Below are 26466 nucleotides of genomic sequence, written 5' to 3'. Positions count from 1 at the left end.
CGGGCAACACGACTCAATCAAATCCCGTGCACTTTTCCTAGTGTTTGACTGTTGCTGCTGTTTTAAGCAGAGTTTGAGAAGTACCGTAAAAACCCCATCAATTCGACCAGAAAAAAATAATTACGATTTCAAAATCGTCGATTTATTAGGAAATTAAAGCTGCCGAAATAATTTAGTGGTCGAATTAATTGGAACGACAAGGATGAAATTTACGCGAGACATGTTTGCCATGTTGAGACTGCTTCAAAGCATGAACTGTGAAATTTTGTGAGGTCGACAAATTAGGTAACAAAAAACCTCAAACGCACCTGGGTTTCACATCAAAATCAAAGTGGCCGCGATTACAGACGGAGCGATCTGTGACACTGCCACCGGCCGCTCAACGGACGACGCGTAAGTTGCCATCGTGTGCCAGCCCTGCAGTGGAAATATATTGTAACTCCCTGACAGGCAGATGAGATAGTCTAATGGCGTTTGATGTTATATTCGATATCAGACTCAAAACAAAACGTGAACAATGCTGATAATATATTGCATATTTCGTATCGAAAACCGGTAAAGTTCGTAACTGGTGACATGTCGCGGCCTGGAGAAAGCTCATCACCATCGATCGAATGTCCGTGACGCTTTTTCTGCCAAATAGACATATTGACATAAGACATATTGCACAGGGAACTTCGCGGTATGGCAATTATATGAATTTTACCGTGAAGAAAATCTGTGACTTTAAACTGGCCGTACAACCAACAGTAAACATGGCGAGCAATGATACCGACTTCAGAGACTTCGATTTTATTTTCATTGCGATCGCTGGTGAGAGCGAGTCGTCCGGTCGAATTTTTTCCCACTGGCTATTCGGCTTGGATTTTCAATTGCCCTCATGTGCTAAAAACAAGACGGGCGTTCTCTGTGAATCAATAAGTCTTTTGAATATGAAAAAAATCAGACATCTGAACCTCAACTCGCAGCTTGAAAGTTGTTCTCCGAATCGGGACAGGGACATCGGTGAGGCCGGATTTCACGTAATAGCTATGGAAACGACGGCTCGTTCGGTGTAAGAAAGCATGCGATGTACGTCTACGTTATTTTTACTGGTTTTGAGAACTTCTAAAATAACTTGTAATCTGTATATCTTCGCACATCGAACCGATATTGTATACCTATCACAAGTAAAAGTGTAGGCCTATAGCTTCGAAATTTTATGGGAGACACACCACGACTGAGACCGACAGTAGCGGCACAACAAACTATTCCGAATTATGCGTCCGTGTTTAATACAGACATCTCTGTAGGTGATTCTGGTTTCTCAATCGAAATGAATCAAAAGTCCGACATTGACAACACTGACATAAAATATGTCCGAAAACTTTTGTTTTATTCAACCAACTGATTCATCTCCGAAAACTTTTGTTTTATTCAACCAACTGATTCATCTCCTTTGATATCCCCTAAGTTACATGAGTAGTATAGTAAACGTGACAACTGGGATGAAGTAAGAATTTTACACCCCATTTTATTCATTTATCTACATGAAGCGAAGGAAAAATTAACCATCCATGTAACTAAAGTATAACCATGACCTATATATGAACTCACGCACGCGCAACAGTGCATTGTCCTGTACTAAGCGGGGAAATTCCCTTCTGAGCATGTTTATACACGTTCCGAAGGTGGGAAGGTGGGAAATTCCGTGTGAGTCAACCGGGTCATCAAACTAGCCTATATAAAGGACCCCGTTGTCAGTCCGGCCGGCCGGTTGCGGAGTCTAGCTGATGTTGAACTCGGAGTTCCTATCGGGGCGAACTTGTTCACCTGATAGATAAAATTTTAGTAATTTCCTCTGAACTTAAAATGTGACGGAAGACCATTACTTCAAACAAAATGAGTCGTTTCAGATGAATGGTACTGATATCTAAAGTGTTCACTCTTTTATCTTTACGTACAAATGTAGTTCCTAAGTCGTTCTCTATTCTATTCCCACCAACAAAACATTCAATACTCATTTCCCCTCCCCGATCTTTATCAATACTTATGATAATATCACAAGTTGTTCTGTTATCTGTTTTCATAGCATAATATCCAACCAAATCGTCAAATTCATCTCCAGTAGCTAACTTTACACATCTAATGAGAACTGTACCATGTTGAAGTATTTTCATATTATCAGTCATCTGTTGATTACAGTCTGTAAAGTTAATTCAGCTGCCTCATCACCGACACTTTTAAGACCCAGTTTCTTTAAAGTTGTGTCCCAAAATAATCTAACTGGAACTCCGCTAGCTGTATACGAGCAATAATTCTCCCCCTCGTTTATCCACCTTCTTAGTGTATTATCTGCCTTCATTATTGTATTAAGAGGACTAATTTTAAGATGAATCGGTATACCAAGAAGTGCAATGTATGGATTCGTAGGAGTAAGCCAACTACGAAAATCTAACAATTTATATTTGTTAACATTGCTATCGAAATAAATAACATTTGGAGTTCCCGGTGGTTCAGCAACACCTCCTGCAATTTCACTACCCAATATATCTAAGATGTTACGCGGCACATTATAAGGCATGAATTTCTGACTAGCCGAATCCCATGTCAGAGCAAAAGGAGTAGAATCATTCGAAGCCTTTGTGGCGTCAATTACAGTTTCATCAATGTCTTTAAGTTCGGAAAATTCTACAGCATGTTCGTGGGGTGGCGCCGCGGCATTGGCTAAAACGAAATATTTTTCGCGGTCTTTATAACGAAGGACGTAATCCTTATTATGATTAGCAGCCATCTTAGTATTATTGTTAACTTTAACATCACTCAGATCTTCAAGCTCAAGATTTTGCATACGAATTGTACCTAGACCGAAGCCACTTGGATCAGACATACTCCGTAGGGACCTATATACAGTGAAAATTAAAATAATACCTTGTAATATACAATACACAGTCATGGCTTCAGCTATAGGAATGACAGTTCTCGGTGCTGTATTAAATGCAACGGCATTCACAGGAGGAAATATTATCGGTCAAAAGCTTTCTGGGAATGGTGAGGCTCTTATTGAAGAGAAAATTCGACATGATAAAGCATTAGAAAAATTTGAACATGATCGCAACGTCTGGTCAGAAAAAAGATTACTCCAGGCTGACTGGGAAAGAGAAAATCAGGCAAAGGATGCACATGCTGCGGCAGAATTAAGAGATACAGATGCAGAAATCCTGGAAGAAGCAGAAGCGGTGCAAAGCAACTCTACGTCAAGTCCAGCGCAAGCGTTAGCGCAATTCTCAGATTATTATCAACCCAGTCCTGAGCAAAAGAAATATGAAATGATATATATTGCTGGAGGATTGGTCGTGGGATGGTTTATCTTCCGATAGGGTTACACCGGTAGGGGCCCGCTTCGGAACTACTACAGCAATTCAATACAAAAGCTAATTGGCCAGTTATTGAAATCGATCATGTTCCCATCCTGATCTGTTATCCAGATACGCATTGAATTCATGTAATCTCCCCCTTTTCTCAATGGCATAGAAATTGCTCCGTTTTTAAAATCGTAAGTAACCTTTTCACTTATTTCTCTCGTATCCCGGATGGGAAGTATTTGTAAACAGTTCGATACTTTCCCCTGTATGTATCCTCCGGAGGCACCCGAACCAAATGAAACATAATTTCCAGTAACATCGACTACATCTGAATGAACTATATATTTAGTGACTGTTAAGAAATCCACTTTCTTCGGACTAATAGTACTTTTTATAACTGGGTTGTCCTCAGGTTTATCTGAAAAACCAACTACGTTGGCAAAGCTACCTGTAGCATTGAAATAAACTTTAACATCTTTAGCCAAAGTTAGAAGAACGTGGTTTGTCGGCAGATGTTTTTCAAAATTAATTTTTGCTTCAACCCGATTGCTTTGTTTAACGTATCGATATTGTAGTTACCTGGACGTATTGATTTAGTCTTCTTCGGTTGGTCACCTTCTTGATATTTTATTACATTATTCGTCGATGTTATGTTATGCCATGAATTATATAGTCCGCACTCTAGCAGTCTTATCTTCGTAAACTGTGTCGTGTCAATACAAGGGTAAAAATTAACAGTAACAGGTTCACCTGTTTTGCTTTCAATCCAAATGATCATCGTTGTACGTTGTATATATTACTAAGTATAAGTGTTCGATGAATATTATTATTATTATTCCGAAGGTGCCCATTACGAAGTATAAGGTTCTGCAGGAATAATATTTTTCTGTTCAAGGAGATCTTTGGTCGCAACCGCGGCAGCAGTCGCACCGCCTAATTTTGCCAATCGAGTTAAATTTGGTCGACTTGGATCGCCAACCTCTATTTTCAGAAATTTGCTGGAGATCATAAGATATCCCATCGCAAGTCCTGCGATTACAATACCATCGTACATTGTGTTTACAACTGTTTTAGTATCCATGATTGCTGACTAGTATATAAAATAAAAAATAAAAATAAAATATGGGGGAGTTAATCCATCTCATACAATGTAGAGGAGCTGGGTCCTCCCTCCCCCTCCCCCTCCCCCTCCCCCTCCCCTCCCCTCGGAACCCCTGTCGGAACTGTTCTGGAGGGAGCCGCTACGGGCTCTGTTTTTTTCGCTTTCTGAAGCGGTTCCCGCGGTTTCCGGGGAGGACAGGGGGTATGCCGAGCACGCCCCCAATATAGCCCTAATGCAGTCAATGAAACTCCCACAATTCCTAAAACAAGATAACATTTATTATACCAGCGTGAATTATTATCACACTGTTCTTTCATTGTAGGCGGTAGGCTTATACAGTTTGTCGCTACCGCATCACTCCCCTCCCCTCCCTCCCCCTTCATTGCTTGGCGTTTCTTCTCCTTGTTTTGCCTGTTCCATTCCGCTAGTCGCTTGCCCGCAGCAACTCTCCCTGGATGCTTCGGCGGCATTGTAACTTTCTCTATGTTGCGCTGTGACGGAGTCGGGAAGGTCGTCCCTGACGGAGTCGTTTGCGGTGTGGAGGTCATTTCCGTTTGCTGAGTCGGAACCGTTTGTGAAGTTGAATCCATTTATTTCAGGTACTATATTAAACCCGATTTTTTAAAATTTAAATGTTTACCCGTAATTAAACCGGTGGAAATTAGAGCAATCAGGGGACCCCATGTGTACCCTATCCATCCTGATAATCGTTTTATTTCACTGTTTAGAATAAAATCCTTTTTAAGATCAGTGGCATAGTTATCTCGATCATCGATTGGAACTACCTGACTAATTGCGCGGGCTCCTAGATCTATGAAACTTTGAGTGATGGTATCACTTATAAGAGAACTGTATTTCGCTTCGTACATTTTGAAGGCTTTAACCACCGTTTCATCTTTCCATTTTTCTACGTCAGCAACTGAAATCTCCTTACCAAAAAATAACTTACTTTGACCACTTGCGATGACACAGAGTATTTTTTCACGTTTTGTCTCTATTATGGATTGAGCGTCCGAAGGCGCCGAAGGCGCCGAAGCCCCTTCGGAACCGTTCCGGTAGGGCGCTGCCATATTTGCCGCTGCCGATGACTTTATTAAATTCTCCATTGTTTGCAGTATGTTATCTATTCTTAGTAAAAAATAAAAAATTCGTTTAAACCTGAATCCGAAATATAATATTAACATGGTCTGGAATGTTAGAATGATTCCGACAGGGATTCCGAAGTATGGAAAATTCTCCTCCATTTAAATCTATCTGTATATAGAAACACGAATAATGAGTACAGACGCATTCCCAGTTGCTTTTCAATTGAATAAGACGAGCGTACCGACAGTACAGCATGCTGATATTCCTCCCAAACCGGACGGGGGAATAAAACCTATTCTCATGGACTTAGAAATATATGTAACGCCGACAGATAAATTTACTTTTCATCCTCGGGATATATTTAAAGATAATGTAATCACTCATCGATCAGCGAAAGAAAGTAATGTCTGGCTGGGCGGCCCAAAGATGAAATACTGGGACCAGCAATTAAATTTCGCCGTATGGTGCAGCACTACTGGTTGCGGTATATCATTCGCCCATCTCTTTGGTTCCGAAGGGGGGATTTTCCTCCGCAAATACGATCATTCTGCCGTTTCCATGTATACTTTACAATACGTCGGATCCTTCACGAAATGGGCGTTGCACTTCCAGACGATACCCCCACCTTCAAAGCGGGCGACAATCCATACAATCTCGTCCAATATGAACTTCTATGTACAGAATTTGGAAATATAAGTCCAACGAAGTCCGACTTTCGTTATCGAAAAGGTCAAAATAAAGGTCTTGGTTATGGTTATGAATATTACACTAATCGTGGTCCCGTTCGACAGCCAAAAGCGATATACAACGGTCATGACTTTTTCCTCTCCTCCGACGGAGGCGTTTTCTATACACATACAATTTTTGGAAAGAAAAAACACGTACTGTCCGACAAAGACCGACCGCACTACTATTTCTTCCGAAATGATGGATCGGAGGGACAATATAATAGTTTCATTCCTCTGACAGGAGACTCGGGACTAACAAAGGCCGGTCTCGCCCGCCTCAATGAAAGCCTTGAAGCCTACGTATATTGCATACTTGGCGCACAAGCAAATATTCGTAGTACCATAGTGGGTGATACTGGCAGTGCACAGCAAGTCCGAAAAGAATTCGGTGTTCTCCTCGAAGATGAAATTCGCAATACCGACAAAGTAATTAGTTATAGGCGATATCAAGACACAATAATGAATACTGGTGTCAAACTTGATATGGCAGTTTCGCCCAATTTACTTCTCTTACCGTCTAAGATGGTTATTCTTTCAGGCCCAGCAATCTCGGGTTATAATAATGAATTGCAATACGCAACAGAATCTATGGTCTTCGGGGTAAATGGTGATATAAACACGGAAGTTCGAGAAAGTGCTATACATGAGATGGAAGGGGGGGAGGATCCTGTGAAGTGGCAGGACGAGCCCGGAGAGTCACCTCACAATGACACGACTCGGATTCGGTCCCCTCCCCTCCCCTCCCCAGAACGGGCAGCATCTACGACCAGCGTAGACCCTATTCACGAATATGGTAAAATTGGTTTGTTATCTTTAGCAATATTCATTACTATTGTAGGTACTGGAATAAAGTCACTAACTATATAGTTCATTCAGATGCTGTCGATGTGACTGGGTTTCATCTAACTCGAACCAGTAACTTAAAAGAACTAGAAGAGATTCATTAATTTACAGTATATAGATCCAGAGGAAATGTCAATATACGTAACCCCACCATTCAACATGATTATAACTGGACCGACATATTCTGGCAAAACAGAATTTATGTTGGACCTCCTCACCGGTCCGTACTTAAGGAAATTCGAATATGTGATATTCATTTGCCCAACATTCATGAATAATAAAGCGTATAATAGAAGATTCATTTTCACCGATGATAATGTGTTTATATTTCCAGTCGGACTCGATGCAGTGGATGATACATTAACCTACGTGCATAAAGAATGGGCTGGAACGAACACTTTAATAATCCTCGATGACTGCGCCTCGTCCAAAGATATGAAGAAGCGCAGTAACGTTTTAGTCCAACTTGGTTTCAGCGCAAGACACGATGGATTATCTGTCTGGGTTCTGACTCAACAATATACTAGTATTAGTAAACCATTCAGGGAAAACATACAGATGTTAGTACTATTTTACACACCGAACAAGATAGACAACAAAAGTATTATAAAAGAATATGGAATGGAGGTGTCAGAACGGGAAGCCGTGGGCCTAATCAAGCAATTGAAAAGTAGGCCATTCAGTAAACTAGTATTTCGTTTACGGAATCCGTACGACATAAAATTTTTCGTATAATATAGCAATTATGGAAGCCGAAGGAACTCTTAGAGAATTATATTACAACCCGAAAACTGGTTTTGGAGGTGTACAAAAATTGTATGACGCAGCACGGGCCAGCGGACTCCACGTCACTAAGAAAGAGGTGAAGGACTGGTTAAAAACTCAGCTAACTTATAATCTACATAAACCGGTACCTCGTTCTCATGGGGGTGCCTTCCGGGGCGGCCGACGCGTTTTTGTAACATCGATAGACTCACAGTGGCAAGCAGACCTTGTGGAATTCCCTGCAGCATTCGCAAAAGAGAATCATAACATTCGATACATGCTAACAGTAATCGATGTACTCAGTAAATATGCCTGGGCTAGGCCAATACAGTCAAAAACGGCCGATGACACTCTGAAGGCACTACAAGATGTGATTAAGAAATCTGGGAGAAGGCCCGACAAACTTCAGACAGATGAGGGGCGGGAATTTACTAATCAGAAAATGCAGGGGTGGTTGGAGGAGTCAGGCATTCATTGGTTTCACACCTACAGTGACAAAAAAGCTAGCGTCGTTGAACGTTTTAATCGGACCCTCAAGACGATGATGTGGAAATACTTTACATACAGACAGACACGTGAATGGCTTTCTATTCTACCCCACCTTCTTGAGAATTACAATAACACCGTACACGGAAGTATCAAAATGAAACCCAGGGACGTAACAGAGGAGAACGATTGGCAGGCATTTTATACACTATTCGGTCCTGAGTTGGCAGCCGGGGGAGCCAACCCTGAATTCAAGCCGGGAGAACGGGTTCGAATTACAAAATACAAGACCACTTTTAAGAAAGGATATTTGCCAAATTGGACAGAGGAGATTTTCGTAGTTTCAAAAGTTGTGTACGCAGCTGGCTTGGGAACACCACCAGTTTACAAAATAAAAGATCTGAATGGAGAGGAAATACTCGGCACTTTCTACTCCGATGAACTTCAGAGCGCACCTTCAGAACGCGACGAGCTGTACAGAGTAGAACGAATTTGAAGACGAAAAAAATTAGAGGAAAGAAATATTATCTGATAAAATGGAAAGGTTATCCAGAAAGTTTCAATAGTTGGGAGCCAGAGGAAAATGTTATTAGAACTTCGTAAGTTCCTGTCCATGGTACTTGTCAAGTACTACGTAAGTACTAACGTAAGTATTTACGAAAGTTATTCAATAAGTACCATGGAAAAAGTCTTAATTTCTTGAAAGCCGAAAGTGTCAGTTTACCACCCCGCTTCCACCCCCCACCTGGCCAAGTATTTATCATGTACTGTCGTAAGTAATGTTCACTTATTGCATCTTTTTCGGCAGTATGTGGATGAGGTGGGGGCCCCTCAGTTCCTCCGGAGGCACATATTAAGTTTGCAAGATCTTCAAAACGACTTCTCATGTTACCACAGTCCGTTCTTTCGAGTCCCCTTTTTCAGCTTTATCTATAAGTTCTGGTTGAAGTATAATGTACACAACTGACATAAGCCATAGACAAGTAACTTCAAAGTCCGGTGTTACAGAACCGTAGGGTTCCTTCGGCATCATATCAAGTGCTCGTAGGTCAAACGAAGCATTATAAGCACACACAGATTCACAAGCGTTAAGAAGTTTGTGTAGGTTCTTTAGTGAGACTCGAGGTTGTTCTAGTTGTTCTTGACCAGGTGGGAAGTACGCTTTTTCAAGTTCACCTTCGGAAAAACCGTCTATTAAAAATCCCTGGCTGCCGCTATCGCGTGCCGAAGGGCTGCCCCATGCAATTCCAAAGTCAAAAGCTCATGGATATTCTACTGGTCCGACTGTCTCGGTATCAATTGTTGGATTAAGTATATTCTTGAGAACGAGGGGGGTAAGAGTGTTCCGAATTACCAAACATGGAAGTCTGTAGTCGTGGCAAATTTCTAAGAAAGTCTGTTTGAACTTATTGTGAATCTCTTCTAGTTCTTCTAAGGCGGTACCGGTGATTTCGTACGACCTGGCTCGAGTCAACACATTCCGCCTGCAATAATCCCAAGGCATATCTTTGAATATGATAATGAAACTGGGTAAATGGTCAAATGCTCTAGAAACAATCTTTTTTCTTCCGACTCCGTGGAAACACCCCGGATTCTAGAAAAAGTTAGATGTTGAATTATGGAAGAGTCACAAATAATGTAGCGTTCCGAAGGAGAGGCCCTCCCAGCCTGACATTGTAAACTAAGCGTATGTTCTATAAACTGGTTCTGAAAATCGGCAATCGAAACGGGGGTGACACGCCCATTATAAAAGTCGGCAATGTTGCTGGAAAAACTAGTGTCAAATTCTGGTACGTGATACACCTCCGGTCCCTCCGCCAAATTTACTGCATCGTAACTCTTACCACTTCCAGTTGGTCCATTTATGAATATGTATGACATTTTGGATACTATATCATAGAAATTTTTTTAAATTTTTTTTTATTAAGATATATACTATAAGACAATGACAATCCTTTCTATTTCAGATGCAATAAAAATACTTGAAACCGGAGAAAACATCAAAATTGATGATGGAGGCAAATTAGTATTTGGTGAATATGTAGATCCTTTCATATACGTAGACAGTGAGCTAGAAGTAGTTTTCAACATCGGACCTAAATATGGTTCGGGAGGTGATCCAGCTACATGTGATGGGGTGTGTGTCAGTTGGCAACTGAGTCTTCAAAAGTTTACTGATTTAATAATATTCCGTACCCTAGGTGAAAGTTTCGATGCATCTATGCTAAAAGTTATGCTCTAAGCCTGGCCGCTCACTCCAAGAATAATTCCTGCGGATTTACAATCCATCTAAAGTGTATCAGAAGCGAGGGAGCGGGGCGCAGCCAGTTGCGTATTTTAAATTTCAGTTTAAAAGCGCTACATGTATTGATATGGTTCAAGAAATTGACTGCGGTTTTAAAACAGTGAGTCCGTTACTACCAGTCCGAGAAAATCCTGCTATTGTACCTCGTAATATCCGAAAAGGTAGTAAGATAGAATTCTTAGCATTTAAACCGCGCTTAAGTAAGCGTGCTCTTTCTTTCACTGTTGAGAGATTAATATTTTGTGCTGCGCCTAATAAACCAGAAATTCAAGATGTGGAAGAACTAGTCGACTTAGAAAGATTAGGTGAGATATATAAACAAATAAATGCTGACAAAAATATTATAGTGGATTTTGATGACCTATCATAGAATAATTATTTTTCATTTTAAAAATTTTAGGATAGTATATATCATAAAGATGGCCCGTCGATTACATACAGCATTCAAGGGAGCAGTTTTACAAAAAAAATTTCCTGAAGTCAAGCTAGTCAAGGATATCGGGGAGCTGGTGGATATTGAAGGTATGGTCAAAGGGGCCAAAGGGGCGGAACGAAAGATGTACTCTGTTTATACCGAAATGGAAGTCAAATTATCGGATCCGAAAACTGGTAATACACAACCGCGTTCATTGTATGTTAAATTAAATGATACATACACAAAAGATGTAAGAGGATCAGGATCGGATGTGGGGCAACAATTAATAGATCGCTACGACCTTATGCTTGATACAATTGAAAAGTTGAGGGTTCTGGTCTCGTTCTCGAGGAGATACTTAATTTGAAGTAATTCTAGTAGAAGTTTTACTCGGGGCTGGGGCTCCTACGGGAACGGAACGAGTCCAACTTCCCAGATGGTTAAAAAATAAGCATTGTGTGAGCGATCTGGTGCTACCTTCGGGCAGCGAGAACTGTTTTCAATACGCCATCGTAGCAAGTTTAAAGTTGGCCGACCCCGAGTTTCGTGAAAAGAAATGTGGTCAGGTAAGGAGAAAATGGAATACGTACGCCCCATTTATGCTGACTACTGTTGGGAAGGTATTCCCTTTCCTACGCCCGCCGATCTGACTATATTCAAGCGCTTCGAGCAGCAAAATCCAGGCATCAAACTTCAAGTATTTCAGATCTACGAAAATGATCCCGCTCCCCCGTCCGACATAACTGTGTTATATAGTGCCCCTGGCGGAGCCCCTGACGGAACCGTTCCGATAGGGAAGGTGAAGCCCGTTCCGAAGGTGATAGGAATCAAATAGCAAATATCTTACTGATAGTTGGCGAAGACGGCGGCCGTTCTCACTTCGTACCAATTACTGCGGAAAATCGCCTTCGTAATTCTCGTACTAATCGAAAGAATGAGCGCAGACGGAAGTGTATTTGTATGGTTTGTAAAAGAGGTTTTAAGTCAACAGAAGAATTAGAAAAACATCAGGTATACTGTGGAACAGACACTGCCCAGCCAGATTTTCCTAAGGAAGTGTGTCAATTTGAAGGACATCGGAAGAAGGTTCCTTCTCCCTACGTCGTCTATGCAGATACTGAGGCAATTATTGAGAAGGGGACCGGCCGACACATTCCAATTTGTCTTTCGTATGTTATGGTGGAACGGGGGTGGGGAGGATCGCGGACCCCTTCGGACGAGGCCGACCCACTGTTTATGGTAAAAGAACATTCACAGGTCTCTCCTGTGTTACAGACTTTCTAAAGGATATGAAAGAACGGGCCGAGTATTATTCTAAATCGTATTATTGGAAAATAATACCGATGAGGGATCCTTCTAATTACCGGCGCGACGGATGTGATCCAGTCTGTATTGCATGTGGAGAGCCGGCAGGATACCGAGTAGTGAAGGAGGAGGCGACCTTCTATTGCGAAGGATGCCGGCCGTCAAGAACCATTCCTATCTACTTTCACAACCTCAAGGGATACGATGGTTCTTTTATTTTGAAAAAGTTACATGAAATCGACGCCGGAGGGGGACCAGAGCCTAAAATCATAGCTAAGACGAGCAATGGAGGAATTATGGGTCTCTCGAAAACATTTATTTTTCACGCCTCAATTGTTGTTGCCGGAGGGAAGAGGGAGATAAAGAGACGTTTCTTTTCTATAAAGTTTATGGACAGTGCTCAGCTGATGATGGGGTCATTGGCGAAGTTGGCAACGACTGTGCCGGACCACGGATGGACGACAGTACCACTTACGTACCCGGACATTCAAAGGGCGAAAGGTTTCTTCCCCTACGAATATTTAGACTCGGTTGACAGACTGGGAGAGAACCAGCTCCGGAGAGGGGGAATTTTATAGCGAATTGACGGAAGAGGGGATTTCTGAGTCTGATTACGAACATGCATTAAGAGTATGGGACGAAGTTGGATGTAAGACGATTCGTGATTATATGGAATTCTATTGTGAGACTGACGTTCTACTTCTTGCAAATATATTTGAAATTTTCGTGACACATGTTTAGAAGCATATAAGTTAGATCCAGCCCACTATATGTCAGCGCCCGGCTTGACATGGGATGCTATGTTACTTTACACGGGTAATAAGTTTGGGCTCATTCAAGATGCTGAGCAGATGACTTTCGTACAACGGGGATTCGAGGCGGTATCAGCCAGTGTAATATTCATTATTTACAGACAAATCATCCGCTTATGCTGGCCCCGCCGGCGGGAATACTTACGTTAGTTACGATCCAGAGAAGCCGGTGACCGAAATAAAATATCTCGATGCAAACAATCTCTACGGCTGGGCAATGAGTCAGGCAATGCCTACGGGCGGACTTCATTGGATGACGATGGAAGAGTGGGAGGAATGGGAAGAAGGGGGCCGAGCCGAGGGGGGAGCGGGGGGCGGAACGGGGGGCGGAGCCGGAGCGTGGGGACCTGGTTCCACCTTTCCACCAAGTTTTCTAGAAGTAGACTTAGAATACCCAGCCGAATTACATGAAGAACACAGCGATTTGCCATTAGCACCGCATCACTATGAATTTCCGAGGCAGGGCGATCGACTGATTACAAGTGTGATGGATAGAGAGTCCTATGTCTTACACTACAAGTTGCTGGAATTCTATCTTCGGATGGGAATGAGATTGAAAAAGATTTATCGGGTGCTTGCTTTCGATGAAGCTCCATGTCTCGCGAAATATATTGACTTTAACACTAAAATGAGGGCAAAGGGGAGGACAGATTTTGAAAAGAATTTCTATAAGCTGATGAATAATGCAATGTTCGGTAAGACAATAGAAGATGTTCGAAAGTACAGAGACTTTAAATTGTTTCGGACTGGAACGGCACGGATAGTGGACGTAAAAAGATTCAGAAGTATAATCCAAAGATGAAACATATAACTTTCATAACTTCCGAAGAGGATGGCGATTCCTGCGACAGTGCCCTACTGGAACTGAAAACGGATGAGCATAGATATGTAAAACCAGTTTTCATCGGCGCCGCAGTACTGGAACTTTCTAAGCTGCTTATGTATGAGACGCATTACAATTACTTTCGAAAACAGTTCCCTGGAATACGATTAGCCTACATGGATACTGACAGTTTTGTTTACAGTGTGCCGATCCCGAACCCGGACGGCTCACGCGTCAGCACTTTCAATGATATAGTCCGAGAAGATGTTGAAAAGAATGGTGAGAAGTCTATTATGATACTAGTGGGATGAGCTCCTCAATAGCCCCCAACTTTCCGAAGATTAATAAAAAAGTGATAGGTAAATTTAAAGATGAGTTGAATGGTGAACCTATTCTTGATTTTGTCGGCATACGCTCGAAAGTGTATGCTTTTCGAACTCCCGTTTCCGAGACGAAAAAAAATAAAGGGGTTAAAGATGTTTGTGTTAGAAAACATTTGAACTTTGAAGATTATAAAGATCTATTTGAAACTGGGAAGGAGCCCGAGCGGCACAATTGTACAGTTTGTACGGAAAAAACCTGGAGAAATCCGTAGTGAAAAGCGCAGTAAAATCATGATGGCGCCAAATGATATCAAACGTGTGCAGTTATATAATCCAGACACGGGCGAATGGTTGGCAGAAACATGGCCGATAGGACTGACGACGGGTCATGGTTAAAATTGTAAAGACTTTAATGTACTATTTTCAATAGAGACCAGGGCATCACTGATAACATAAATGTGAGCAAATATATTGACATCGTGAGCGTCATCGCCAACCTTAATTGAGGTGTCTTTCTTCAGAATTTCAAGTTGAATTCCGTCCTTTGTGTTCATTACTTTTAAACCATTTCCATGAAACTCAATATCTTTAAAACTACGCAGATCGATAAACAGACAAAATTTATTCTTCAAATAATCGACCTCATCTATATCAATTTCACACCAATCTTTATCTTCAGCAAAATACCGTCGCACCTCTCGCCAAAATTGTCTTGGTATCATCTTCTGAGCGTACACTTTGTTTGCAATGCCTTCGATTGATACAGACACAGATTCAATGTAGGGGTTAAAGAAAAATTCACTGTTCAGTTCTGCATGATACTGATTTTTAGTGAAGAGTATTGCGATACCTCTAATGCTACGTCGTGGTACATTTATATTTTCATTGATAACCGTGTCCGATTCTTTGAATGGGATTGTTCTAAAATAATGTATATGCTCGTAAAGTAACTTTTCCACCGTTGTAATAACCAGCAGTGACCTCGCGAGATTCGAGGTCAGAAATTGTCTCGTATTCCATTTGAATGTTTTTTAATTTATAATTGGCTGTAAAAATATTATTATAAGCGATAAGTAATTGTAAGATGGTGCAAGCGTAATTTCCCATTCAATATGACTCCCTAACGCTGATGGATATGCAACTCCATGGCCTGTTATGAGGGGGTGAGTGAGACGAATAGCATATTTTGTTTTATATGTGTCGAAAAGTAACTTATCGCCCACGACGGTGGCATCTGCATCGGTCGAACCGCTTCTTAATTTTCTTAGATTTTCGTTCTGAATTCCGTACAGTGTCATGTTCGTTCTCTCCTTTTTATGTTTGAAGAGATCGCGATAACATTCAATAAGGTTATATTTATTCAAATCGAAAAGTGTCTGACCCTCAAATGTGAGTTTCATACGCTCCACCAAATTTTTTGCAACATTTTGTACTACTCGGTTATTTTCATCTCCCATTACTTCAAGATCAAAAACCAGGTTGAAAGTATCTGGAACTAAGAGTACTCCGCTTTCTAACTTTGGACATCGTATGATAAGTGTCTGGCCTGGATCTGCCTCACTTGGATTATGAGCAATCACATGATGAGTTCTTTCTGACTTCGTTCCATTCGGTATTCGGTTGGTGAAATTCGGTGATAATGTTCTATCGTACCCCATTTTTCGTGTAATGTATATAGTAGAAGAAAAAAAGAAAATTAAGTTTCACTTCGTGTATATAATGACTTAGAAGAAAAAATTCAAATCACATCTTTACATAAATATTTCCGTCTGCTTGAAAGATAAATCGATTACCTGTGTCGCGAATCAATCGAAGAACCCAATATTCTTGGAGATGATGAGCCTCTTGGTCATCCTCAGTATCCTGGAATACAGCTATGAATTCTAGTCGCTTAAAGAAGTTAGTCTTCTGACATTCCTTCACGAAAGCTAAAATGTTATGATATAGATTATCATCTTTGAGTCGGACACCTGGATTTGCTCGAAGGATATGTCGATTTACCCGCCGGAGTTTGCACCATTCCAATTCGACAGAGAAACCAAACAGGTCTTTATTTTTGGAAAGAAACTTTGCAATATTCTTTTCACCAAACATGTTGATGCCATATTAATACATAATTTTATTTATAATGACTAATGTTAAACCAGTTAAAAATATCCATAGCTGTTCTCCGACAAATCCGACAACCGATCCTGCTGTTTTTAATAGAAAACTGACGAGGGAGCCGATTAAACCTGGTATTGCAGCAGCACTTTTTGCGGCCAATGTTTTTAACCATTCGCCAAATTGCTTTACAATTTCTTTCGCTTTTGTATATACTTTGGGTGGACCTGAACCAGACCGCCAGTTCCTGCTCCCGCTCCTCCTCCTACTTTAGTTACAGCCAGGGCAATTGTTGATATTGTCATTCCAAGGGCAGTCAGTATTGCAGCTATTGTAATACCATTTCGTTTAAATAACTCTGTTAGCTTCAGCCTGAGTGACAATTCTGGATCGGAAATTACATCACGAAGAGACCTAGTCGACGCCAGTCTTTCACGTGCCCCACTGATCATATCATGTTGTACTTCAATTCGATCATTAATTTTAGCTAGTCTTGTTCTGAGTTCAGGTGTAAGTTCTGTCTGCTCTGACGTAATTTTATCTCTTTCATTGTAAAGCTCATTAAGACGCATATTTGCCATCTTTAATTCATCAACAAAAGCTCTGTAGTCAGGGTTTAGATTATTCCATTCATCGATTTTATTTTCTATAGTATGTATTTCATCGGCATTATCGCTAAAATTTACTCGTAAATCTGTTATTCTATCTCTGAGTCGTCCAATGTCGTAGGGTTTCAGTCTATCAGCCTGCCTGTTCATTAACGTTTTCGCTTCATTATCAGTCAATTGTGTTACTAATTCTGGTGGATATTCTAATATATCTCTTTTAAATTCTGCAGCTCCCTTACCTTTTACTGAGGAGAACATTAAATACTTCTTGCCTTTATTATATGTCAGCCTGGCGTCTCGATAATACAGCTCTCCATCCCTAATACTAGCATTCGTTTGCATTAATTCTCGTTTATGCTCATCAGTAATACTATTACTATCTAAGTATTGGTTAGCCATTATATTTGTAATTTGTCCTCTCTGTCCAATCAACAACTCACCTGCGGGTCTGTCGCTTAAGCTAGCCTGGAAAGTATCGTCTTCTGCAGGGGTATTATTGTCAATAAAAGATGTTTCAGCATCATCATCATCATTCAAATTTGCATCATTGAAATCCTGGAGTGGTATATCTTCTCCTCCTTCTGCCATATTGTCTTTCTATATTACTACAATTATTTTTTATCCCCCCTTACATATACAGTAAAAATGCACATCTCAGTTGTTGAAAGCGTTGAACAATTGGCCGATTACATAGAAAGAACAAGTGCTGCATATCGACGAAGTTACAAATTGATGGGTCGAATTGATATGGCTCTTAATATTACTAAGGGAATTCTTGTAAGTTCTGCTGTAATAGCAGCAATTCCAACAGTTCCGGTACTGTTAGCCTTAACTCCTATACCAGGTGTTGTTATTGATGTGATACAAGGGAAAACTGGTGTAGCAAAGAGACGAGAGAAATATAAACATTATTATGTTCAATATAAACAGCTGCTTACACAAATACAAGAAAAAGCTGCAACCCTTCGGAACGAGGAGGCTCCGGGGTCAGAACTTATTCAGAACATATTTCATCAGGCGCTAGAAATTCAAAAACAAGAAGGATTTAGTCCACCTCTGGAAAGATACCTAAGACATTATGGATTAAATGGATATGAAATTTAGTTCGTACCGATAGGAACTCCGAGTTCAACATCAGCTAGACTCCGCAACCGGCCGGCCGGACTGACAACGGGGTCCTTTATATAGGCTAGTTTGATGACCCGGTTGACTCACACGGAATTTCCCACCTTCCCACCTTCGGAACGTGTATAAACATGCTCAGAAGGGAATTTCCCGCTTAGTACAGGACAATGCACTGTTGCGCGTGCGGTGAGTTCATATATAGGTCATGGTTATACTTTAGTTACATGGATGGTTAATTTTTCCTTCGCTTCATGTAGATAAATGAATAAAATGGGGTGTAAATTCTTACTTCATCCCAGTTGTCCACGTTTACTATACTACTTACATGTAAACAGTCCGGAAAGACTGACATCGATGTCTCCCGGGCCCCCATGCATACAGTATGGCCGTACGAGTTTAAATATTTCAGTGTTATACATTTTCTTGTCCTTCTCTTTCTTTTTGAGCCAGTGTCATTATTGTGAACACGGCTAATAAATAATAATATTATTTTCTTCACCGTTTTGCAAAATATCTCGTCAACCGGGCGCATGGGCCACGTCTTTATACGTTGGTCAAAACTAATGACACTATAGGTCAGGATATAACATTGGTCAATGTAAGATGAATAAGGAAGACGAAAATGCTTTCATCGATTGACAAAAATGAGAAGGAACGAGTCAGTAAATATCAATCCATAAAGGGGAGATCGAGACTGCCATCCCCCATGATTAATCAACTGAGAACAAAATATATATTTCGATCGACAGACTTACACAACCAGAGACAGCATTTTATTCAGCTTTAAAATAAGTCCCCGCCTTTCCTATAATAACACCCCGTTTGCGTTTCGATCTACTCTGCTCTGTGCCCAATCGGTATGGTGTTAGGTGATAACGCAATCTCGACTGGCTTTTTAACCTCCCAGCGATAAAATGGGAACAAAATAGGCATACAAACTTTAATACCTGTTGCTGTACCACTGAGGTGATCTGTCGGCTGTGTCGCGTACGGGCCATGTGCAATACATCGTGTTTGTAAATATGTTAATTTCCTGTTTATTTCTTGCATAAGGCACGCCCACCACTCTTGAACGAGCCGTCACTCACCAGATTACATCCTCATTATAAAGTATAATCAAGTTGCCCACACATGTACTTTACGGCGCACATGGGTCGCTTCGGACATGGTGCTGACAGCGTCCAATTTCTCACATTCTACATTCACGGAGGTTCATTTTTAGACTTTAATGACATTGTCAGATCCTTGTGCCAAAACAATGGCCGTGTCTGTCAAAAAAAATTACCAAGATTTCATGTTTTCGGAGATTCACCATAACAATCATACTGCGGATATGGCCGGATCTGCCTCCCTTGGGAAATTAGTACAGTAAACACAGCGACGTCAGTAAACACAGCGACGTCTGTACGCATGGCCATATGGACAGGGAAGTAGGCATGGCTAGAGGTCACGGAACTAAAGGTCGCATTTACATATGATCACACTCCCTATTGAGGGCGCACTATACATGTCAATACAAGCTACACAAAAGACAGCTACACAAGTGTTGTGCTCTTCAGGCTCAGCTAGTTTATTTGTAACATTGAAAAAGAAAGAAAAACGCTGTAATATTGACTTATATAGCCACTTGTGAGCCCCTGTGGATTAGCATGAAGACACAGTCTCTCTGTCCACAAAGGGACTGTGATGAAGAAAAGGAGATGAACTGATAGAGAAAACTCTGAGAAAACTCAATAATAAGCTTATTAATAGTGTCTGGGCCACCTGTGCATATACAAGTGCCTATATCTCCCTCCCGGTGACATTTACCATAAAATACCGGTATTAGCCATGACATTTTATGGTAAAAGTCGATCGACATCATGCATGATAAATATAATCATGATATTTTATGATAAAGGTCGATTACCATATGCATGATAAATGTAATCAGTTTTGGAGTGTTTCTGAGCTACATTTGCAATCGGAAAGTAAACAAAACAACGCAAGCCACTCTCTACCTACACCTGTGAATTGAGTACAGACAGTGAAAGCAGTAGAATTTTCCTATTTTCATTATTTTACAAATTAATATGGATTCACATCATGTGGAAAGGTTAAGCCATATCTAAGTTTTGCAGTATATAATGATAGATTCTTAAATGTTAACATGTTGTTTTCTTTTATTCTACCAGCAATAATTAAATGAAATGGTGAAAGTTTACAAGATGTCAAAGAGTGATCACGGCAGTACATGCAGTGAGGTCAAACTTCAGAGGTGAGTGGGTGACAGACACCGCCCTAGTGTTTGTCTTCAACACAGGGTCCAGCTTGGGAAGTGGGCCAGCAATTGAGTGTTCATATGCTTCAAGACAAGGTCTATAACAGAGTTAATTGCAGCAGTTTGTGTTTGAAGTGTAACAGAACACATGATACAAATATGACAATTCCCTCAGCATTAACCCTGAACCTATTTCTGTTAAGTTCACAGATATTATCATCAATTTCAGTTTTTAAGTAGTTATAACTGCTCACAATTCACAAAATCGTCTTGTCCTGAAGATGTCCTGTGTTGTTCACTAGCACATCAAAGCTGCTTTCTTCATAAGTTACTGTTCCTAGCATGAATGCAGGCATAACATTACATCAGTGACCTTAATGTGAACTGTAGTCAACAATCTGATGCAAACTTCATGTCAATACCTACTTGATGTCCTAAGCCTTTCTTCGTAGGGCCACGTGCCACGATTCACATTCCCTAATTAATTCACAATTCACGTTCTGCAGTTTAAGCTAGAAACAGATGCATTTTCACTCAGATTTACTAAATCGATTCATGTACACTGATAAATCACCATTAGCATTTCAATGGCGCCCTCTATGTGCATGAAGTGGTGGCCTGCGATACACGGTGTGTAAAATAGTGGCCCTTCAAGAGTGTTTTCAAGAAAAAAATGATCACCACCAATTTTCATGTGCAACTGAAACTGGTTACTGATTTATAGGCCCAGTAGTAAATTCGAGGTCAAAGGTCACTCTGGTCCCATGACATCTTGTCAAAAAACTTTTCCTCAATACCAAAAATCAGATTTCTAGCTCCATTGGCTAACCTAGAATTAGATGTGAATAACTAATGAGGTACAGGATGATGTAAGGATCCAAGGTCGAGGACGAACCCAAAATGTGGATGTGGAATTTGGTTTCATACCTGTCATTCGTCAATAGACACTAGCCATCTTGGACTCTTATGTAGGATAAGATAAAGCCATAGCAATAGCTGCAGAGGTGTATGGCAGGTCAAAGGTCATAGAAAATTCTTAAAAATAGTACTATAAAAAATCTTCTTCTCAAAATTGACAGCGCCTGTGACTTTGATAGGAACATAGCTCTATGGTCTACAAAGAATTTGTAAATAAATTTGATTGATCAATTTTGGTGTGAATGACGTCAATTTTAAAGTTAAAATCCAGGATGGCTGCAAGAGAAAGTATCTAAATACAGATGTGGATTGTGACACATAGTGGGAGGGTCACTGTTTGTTGCTCATGAAAATTGGGAGGTCACTTTTTCCTTGAAAACGTTTTTGAAGGGCCACTATTTTGAAAAACACTGGCCCTCCCTCCCCATAATTTCTGTCCCGTTTCTTGCTGTAGTAACCCCGGTCCCTAGATGCAGAATTCGTACTACACACATATTGTGGGCGACCACTTCATGCATATAAAAGGCGCCGATGAAGTCCTCATGGTGATTTATCAGTGTACATGAATTGGATAAAGTTAATTTGAGTGAAAATACATGTTTCTATCTTAAACTACAGAGCGTGAATTGTGGCTGGTGAATCGTGAATCATGCATGGCACGTGGCACTTGAATTAGGCTTACCCGACATGGAAGTACTTGCAGTTTCTGTTTCACTTCAAGTAAGTATGTGTCATAGTGTTTTATTTACCATAAAACACAGAAGAAGAAAAAGTCATGATATCAGGATATCAAATAGATATGAATTACGTATGTGTGTAATTGGTACACCAAATTATGTAATTACCCAACAACTAATAGCTTAGCAGTTTGCGGTGTGGCTTTGCGTTTACTTAAACAAGTATGTATTATTGTCTTAAAGACTGATAAGAAATTCAAGAAATAAGAGCAAATCCAGCGTAGGTGTGAAAGTCTTGAAAAATCAAAAAAGTCTTGAGGTAAAGACTGATGTGATCAAATAGTCTGACAAAAAATATGTACCATCCTGTGTTAATATTGAAAATATCATCCAGGGAATAGATTCTTAACTAAGTTCTAAAGTTTCTAGTGATATGATAAATACTATTCTAAAATACCTTCACTTGCAGTAAACATGACCTTAACATTCTAAAGTACACTTATTAAGTTCAATGTCATGGAAAATGACCTACATAACATCGTCAAAATGCTTCCGCCACATAAAGATATAAAGATAACTTGCCAATAAATCCAAGATTACTTTGGCATGCATCAACATGAGTTCCATGGTGTTGGGTGTGGGCGAAAGTTTGAGGATCAACAGAATAAAGAAAATGATGATAGTAAAATGAGAGAACTGATGTGACTTGGCCAACGAAAAATAAAGCATCCATTTATCAGAAATAATAGTGGAACCTGGATGAAAAGTTGATTATTTAAAGGAATAACTGCAATGGCATCACGCCGGTTAAAAAACTTAACAAGCGACCTAACGGCCGATATAGCTCCGCTGTGTTTTACAGAGAATAACTATTTTTGACACATGTTGATGGAGGTGGAAATCTTTGATAGCTTAATGCAGTGGCCAGAAAAAAAGTGGCAAAAATAGCTGCAACAAGTCATTGACAATGACATAGTCCCCACTTGTAATAGGAGTATTAGTCTTGAGGGGGCAGGGAAATGAGGTCATTAAGAAGTATCACTAAAGTGTATATGTTCAGATCTATGGACACATAGGTCTATGTCATTGTTCCCAATTTGAAACAAGAGGCATGTCTAAGTTATGGTTCTAAATCGGGAAAAAAGATCAAACCTCTAGCTGTATTGGCCAGCCAAGAAATACATATGTGCATAATAAATGAGGTACAAGATGTGACATCTTAAGGTCTATTATCCTATCAAAATTGAAGCGTAAAGAACTTGTGATTACTGAGTTATGCATATATATGCATATTCAAGGTCAAAGGTCATCAAGGTCACGTGACATTTTGAAAAAAAACATTGTATTGCTAATTAATCCATATATGCCAAAATTCAGACCTCTAGCTCTATGGCTTGCCCACAATTATATATGGGCATAATTAACGAGCCAAGGTCACGTGACATTTTGTCAAAAAATTGTATTGCTAAGGTATCCCTATATACCAAAAATCAGACCTCTAGCTCTATTCGCTCACTCAAAATTAGATATGTGCATAATTAATGAGTACAATATGTACCCTTGCCAAAGATATCATCTTGTGCCATGCTTGTACAACTTTGCGACAACCTTCACACAAGTTTTAAAGGCAATACCTTAACTTGTTTCAAGGTTTGACAAGGTTGTAAGACATCACAGTGAAAACTTACAATCTTGTACCATGCTTGTGATAATTAAATTGCAAGGTTTGTAACTTCAAGTTTGTCACAAGCACTTCACAAGCACTTCAGTCAAGCCAGGTTATTGCTGCAAATATGCAGCAACACATGATTGACAGATTGCCCACTATTTCATTACCAGGGAGTATAGTGTGTACCATTGCACTTCGTGACCTGTCATATGCAAGCAACACAAAATTGATCTTTCATTTGTATTTTATATTCATTTATTTTCGTAACAGACAATCCTCTTGTTAAAATAATAATAACTGGTATATAATTGACACTTCAGTTAAGCTGGCATAACTCGGCAACATTGCATGGATATAAGAGCGCATCTATAGTATACCGTAGTGACATTAATAATAGTAACCTTTGACAATCCGATTGGGTAAATCATGGTTGGATCGACAACTGAATTTTTTGGAAAACAAATTTTTAAAACAGGGACTTGTCTGTCTTGCAAGTTACACCTTGTATGTTCTATGAATGATACCAAAATGCAAGCAGTTTCGAACGAAATGTGCGTCTGTTATGGTCTGTACGGACACGTCGTAAAACTTTTGTATACTGCAAATCTGTACCTTTAAAATATCGACTGATGAGAACTTTTCATTGTAGAAACAGACAAGTAAATGTCAATGCATTCAATGTTTGGTATAAGCAAGGAGCCGCTACTCCCTCCAAGCAGAGTAGTGGCTGTGCTCGAAGCTAGCTAAATATCACATCATATCTGTACCTTTAAAATATCGACTGATGAGAACTTTTCATTGTAGAAACAGACAAGTAAATGTCAATGCATTCAATGTTTGGTATAAGCAAGGACCCGCTACTCCCTCCAAGCAGAGTAGTGGCTGTGCTCGAAGCTAGCTAAATATCACATCATAGTAGGCCTATGCCATGGTACGTACATTCAGTCCCTCTAGGCTTTAGGCTCTATCCACAGTGTGTGTCCCATCGATTTCGCTAACAAAATCTCGCCTTCTGATGACATGAATTGAGGTAAAAGGCTTTTGTCCATGTGTTCAGCGTTAGAATTATATTGCCGAGCACAAATTTGAGGTTTAGGATTACACTCCATCCCGAGCCGCTGTACGCAAATCAAATGCGCTACTTGCAACGCGCAACGTCAAACACGTCCTGTGTATCCAGCGACGAGGAGCCCAGTCGACATGTTTACACTCTGAGGTCACGGTTCATCAAGTTCAGTTCGCGTATTGATATTGATTCTTCGTGCTGAAAGAATTTGTACTCTCTTTTTAGTCTTTCTGTGGTAAAAATAACCATTTTCATTAAACTAATAAATTAAATGCTATTTTAAGTATGATATATAACGGATTGGTGCAGATTTAGATTCAATTCCAGCGTTTAAAATCGGAACTACATTATCAATCGCGTAATGATATATAGATATCACTTCCGTTAACGTCATCAGGCTTGATCGGCGCGAAGTTAGATTTTGGTACCATCGGCTGTGTACTTGTGATTAGGGAGTTACCTAGTGGACAATTTCGTGATCTTTCTATGGAATCGCCAGCCAAATGACATCACAGTGTTGGAAAAACGTGTATACAGTACCAGGGACAGACAGGGTTCTAATTTTGTGAACGCGAAAAGCAGTAAAGTTGCTGACTATATTTGTATGTACGTACAGCCACGGTCGTCGTGGAGGGACCGTGGTACAGCACGGAGACGGGAGACCTGCAACCGAAAATCTTCCAGCGTCTGCGAGCCATTCACAAATGTAAGTCAATGTACCGTCCGTCTGTACATCGCTATTATGTTCTGTAATCCTTGTATTCCTATGTTTACCTACAGATAAATTTCGCTGAGAACTGATTCATACTGAATTCACTTTCGTTTCACAACAGTTACAGTAACCATGGAGGTGGTACTACCTCCATGCAGTAACTAAGTGCTGAGATTTTTGCAGATTGTCGCCGTCGTGTATGTAAACAACATACGGCGAGTTGTCGGTTGTCCAACATTAAATCATTAAACGATCGTGAATATTTATGCATTTTTCTGCATCAATTTTTCAACTTGACTCTGTCTCATTTTCAAATAATTATTGATTTCTTTCATGAAATTTACAATGTTTGGTCAAACGGTAAAAGACTTACACTCTTCCCTGAACGATTTTTATTTTTCAGAATGCATTGCTGGTTCTCTAATTAAAGCCTAAAAGGGACAAGAAATTCAGAAAACAGAAAGCCAAATCGCAGCCTTTGACAGTAATGTAAATATAATGAAACTTCTCAAGCAAAAGAAAATATCTTGAAGACACTTATGTGGCATGAAATGAACATGGCATATAAAATAAATTGTACCACAATTTGAATTTAACCTTTTTATTTCTCTGTTGTCTTTTTACTAAATAATAACTATTTGCGCTGACCATTGTTTCTCGTGAAACTGGTATTTCAGAGCTTAGTTGGATAAAACACATCTTGTGCTGTCCACAGTCTGTCTTAAGATTTGTCAGGTTTTCATTGGCCATGTCTACAAGTGATTTTACAACTGTGTGTACACATCTGAGCTGAACTTATTATATTTTTGGAGAAGATAAAAATTTTGAAACTTGTGGTACAATACAAGAAATTTTGCTGCCTCTTAATTGTGTCGCTTCTTTGGTTTTCAATATGTATTCAGTTTTCTTACTATTACTGATCCAGAGCTGACTGTTGTGGAATTATACCACTTTTGAAGGCAATTTTGCATGTGTAATTTGCAGCAAATTT

At 40.1% G+C, this 26466-nt stretch overlaps 1 protein-coding gene and 1 long non-coding RNA gene across 3 annotated transcripts in view; one reads left to right on the top strand and one right to left on the bottom strand.

Annotated features, from left to right (window-relative positions):
- LOC139127180 (tripartite motif-containing protein 2-like) overlaps positions 1-26466 on the bottom strand; it is a 144880-nt gene that overhangs the window by 108987 nt on the left and 9427 nt on the right. The window lies entirely within an intron of this gene.
- LOC139127168 (uncharacterized) lies at positions 25053-26071 on the top strand. Its single transcript, XR_011550938.1, has 2 exons — positions 25053-25469; positions 25879-26071. It is a non-coding gene; the product is annotated as an uncharacterized lncRNA (long non-coding RNA).

The sequence above is a fragment of the Ptychodera flava genome, unplaced genomic scaffold, assembly GCF_041260155.1.
Source record: "Ptychodera flava strain L36383 unplaced genomic scaffold, AS_Pfla_20210202 Scaffold_29__1_contigs__length_4469600_pilon, whole genome shotgun sequence".
NCBI lineage: Eukaryota > Metazoa > Hemichordata > Enteropneusta > Ptychoderidae > Ptychodera > Ptychodera flava.
Note: the sequence above shows the minus strand (reverse complement) of the source record. Positions and strands in the feature narration are given on the sequence as shown.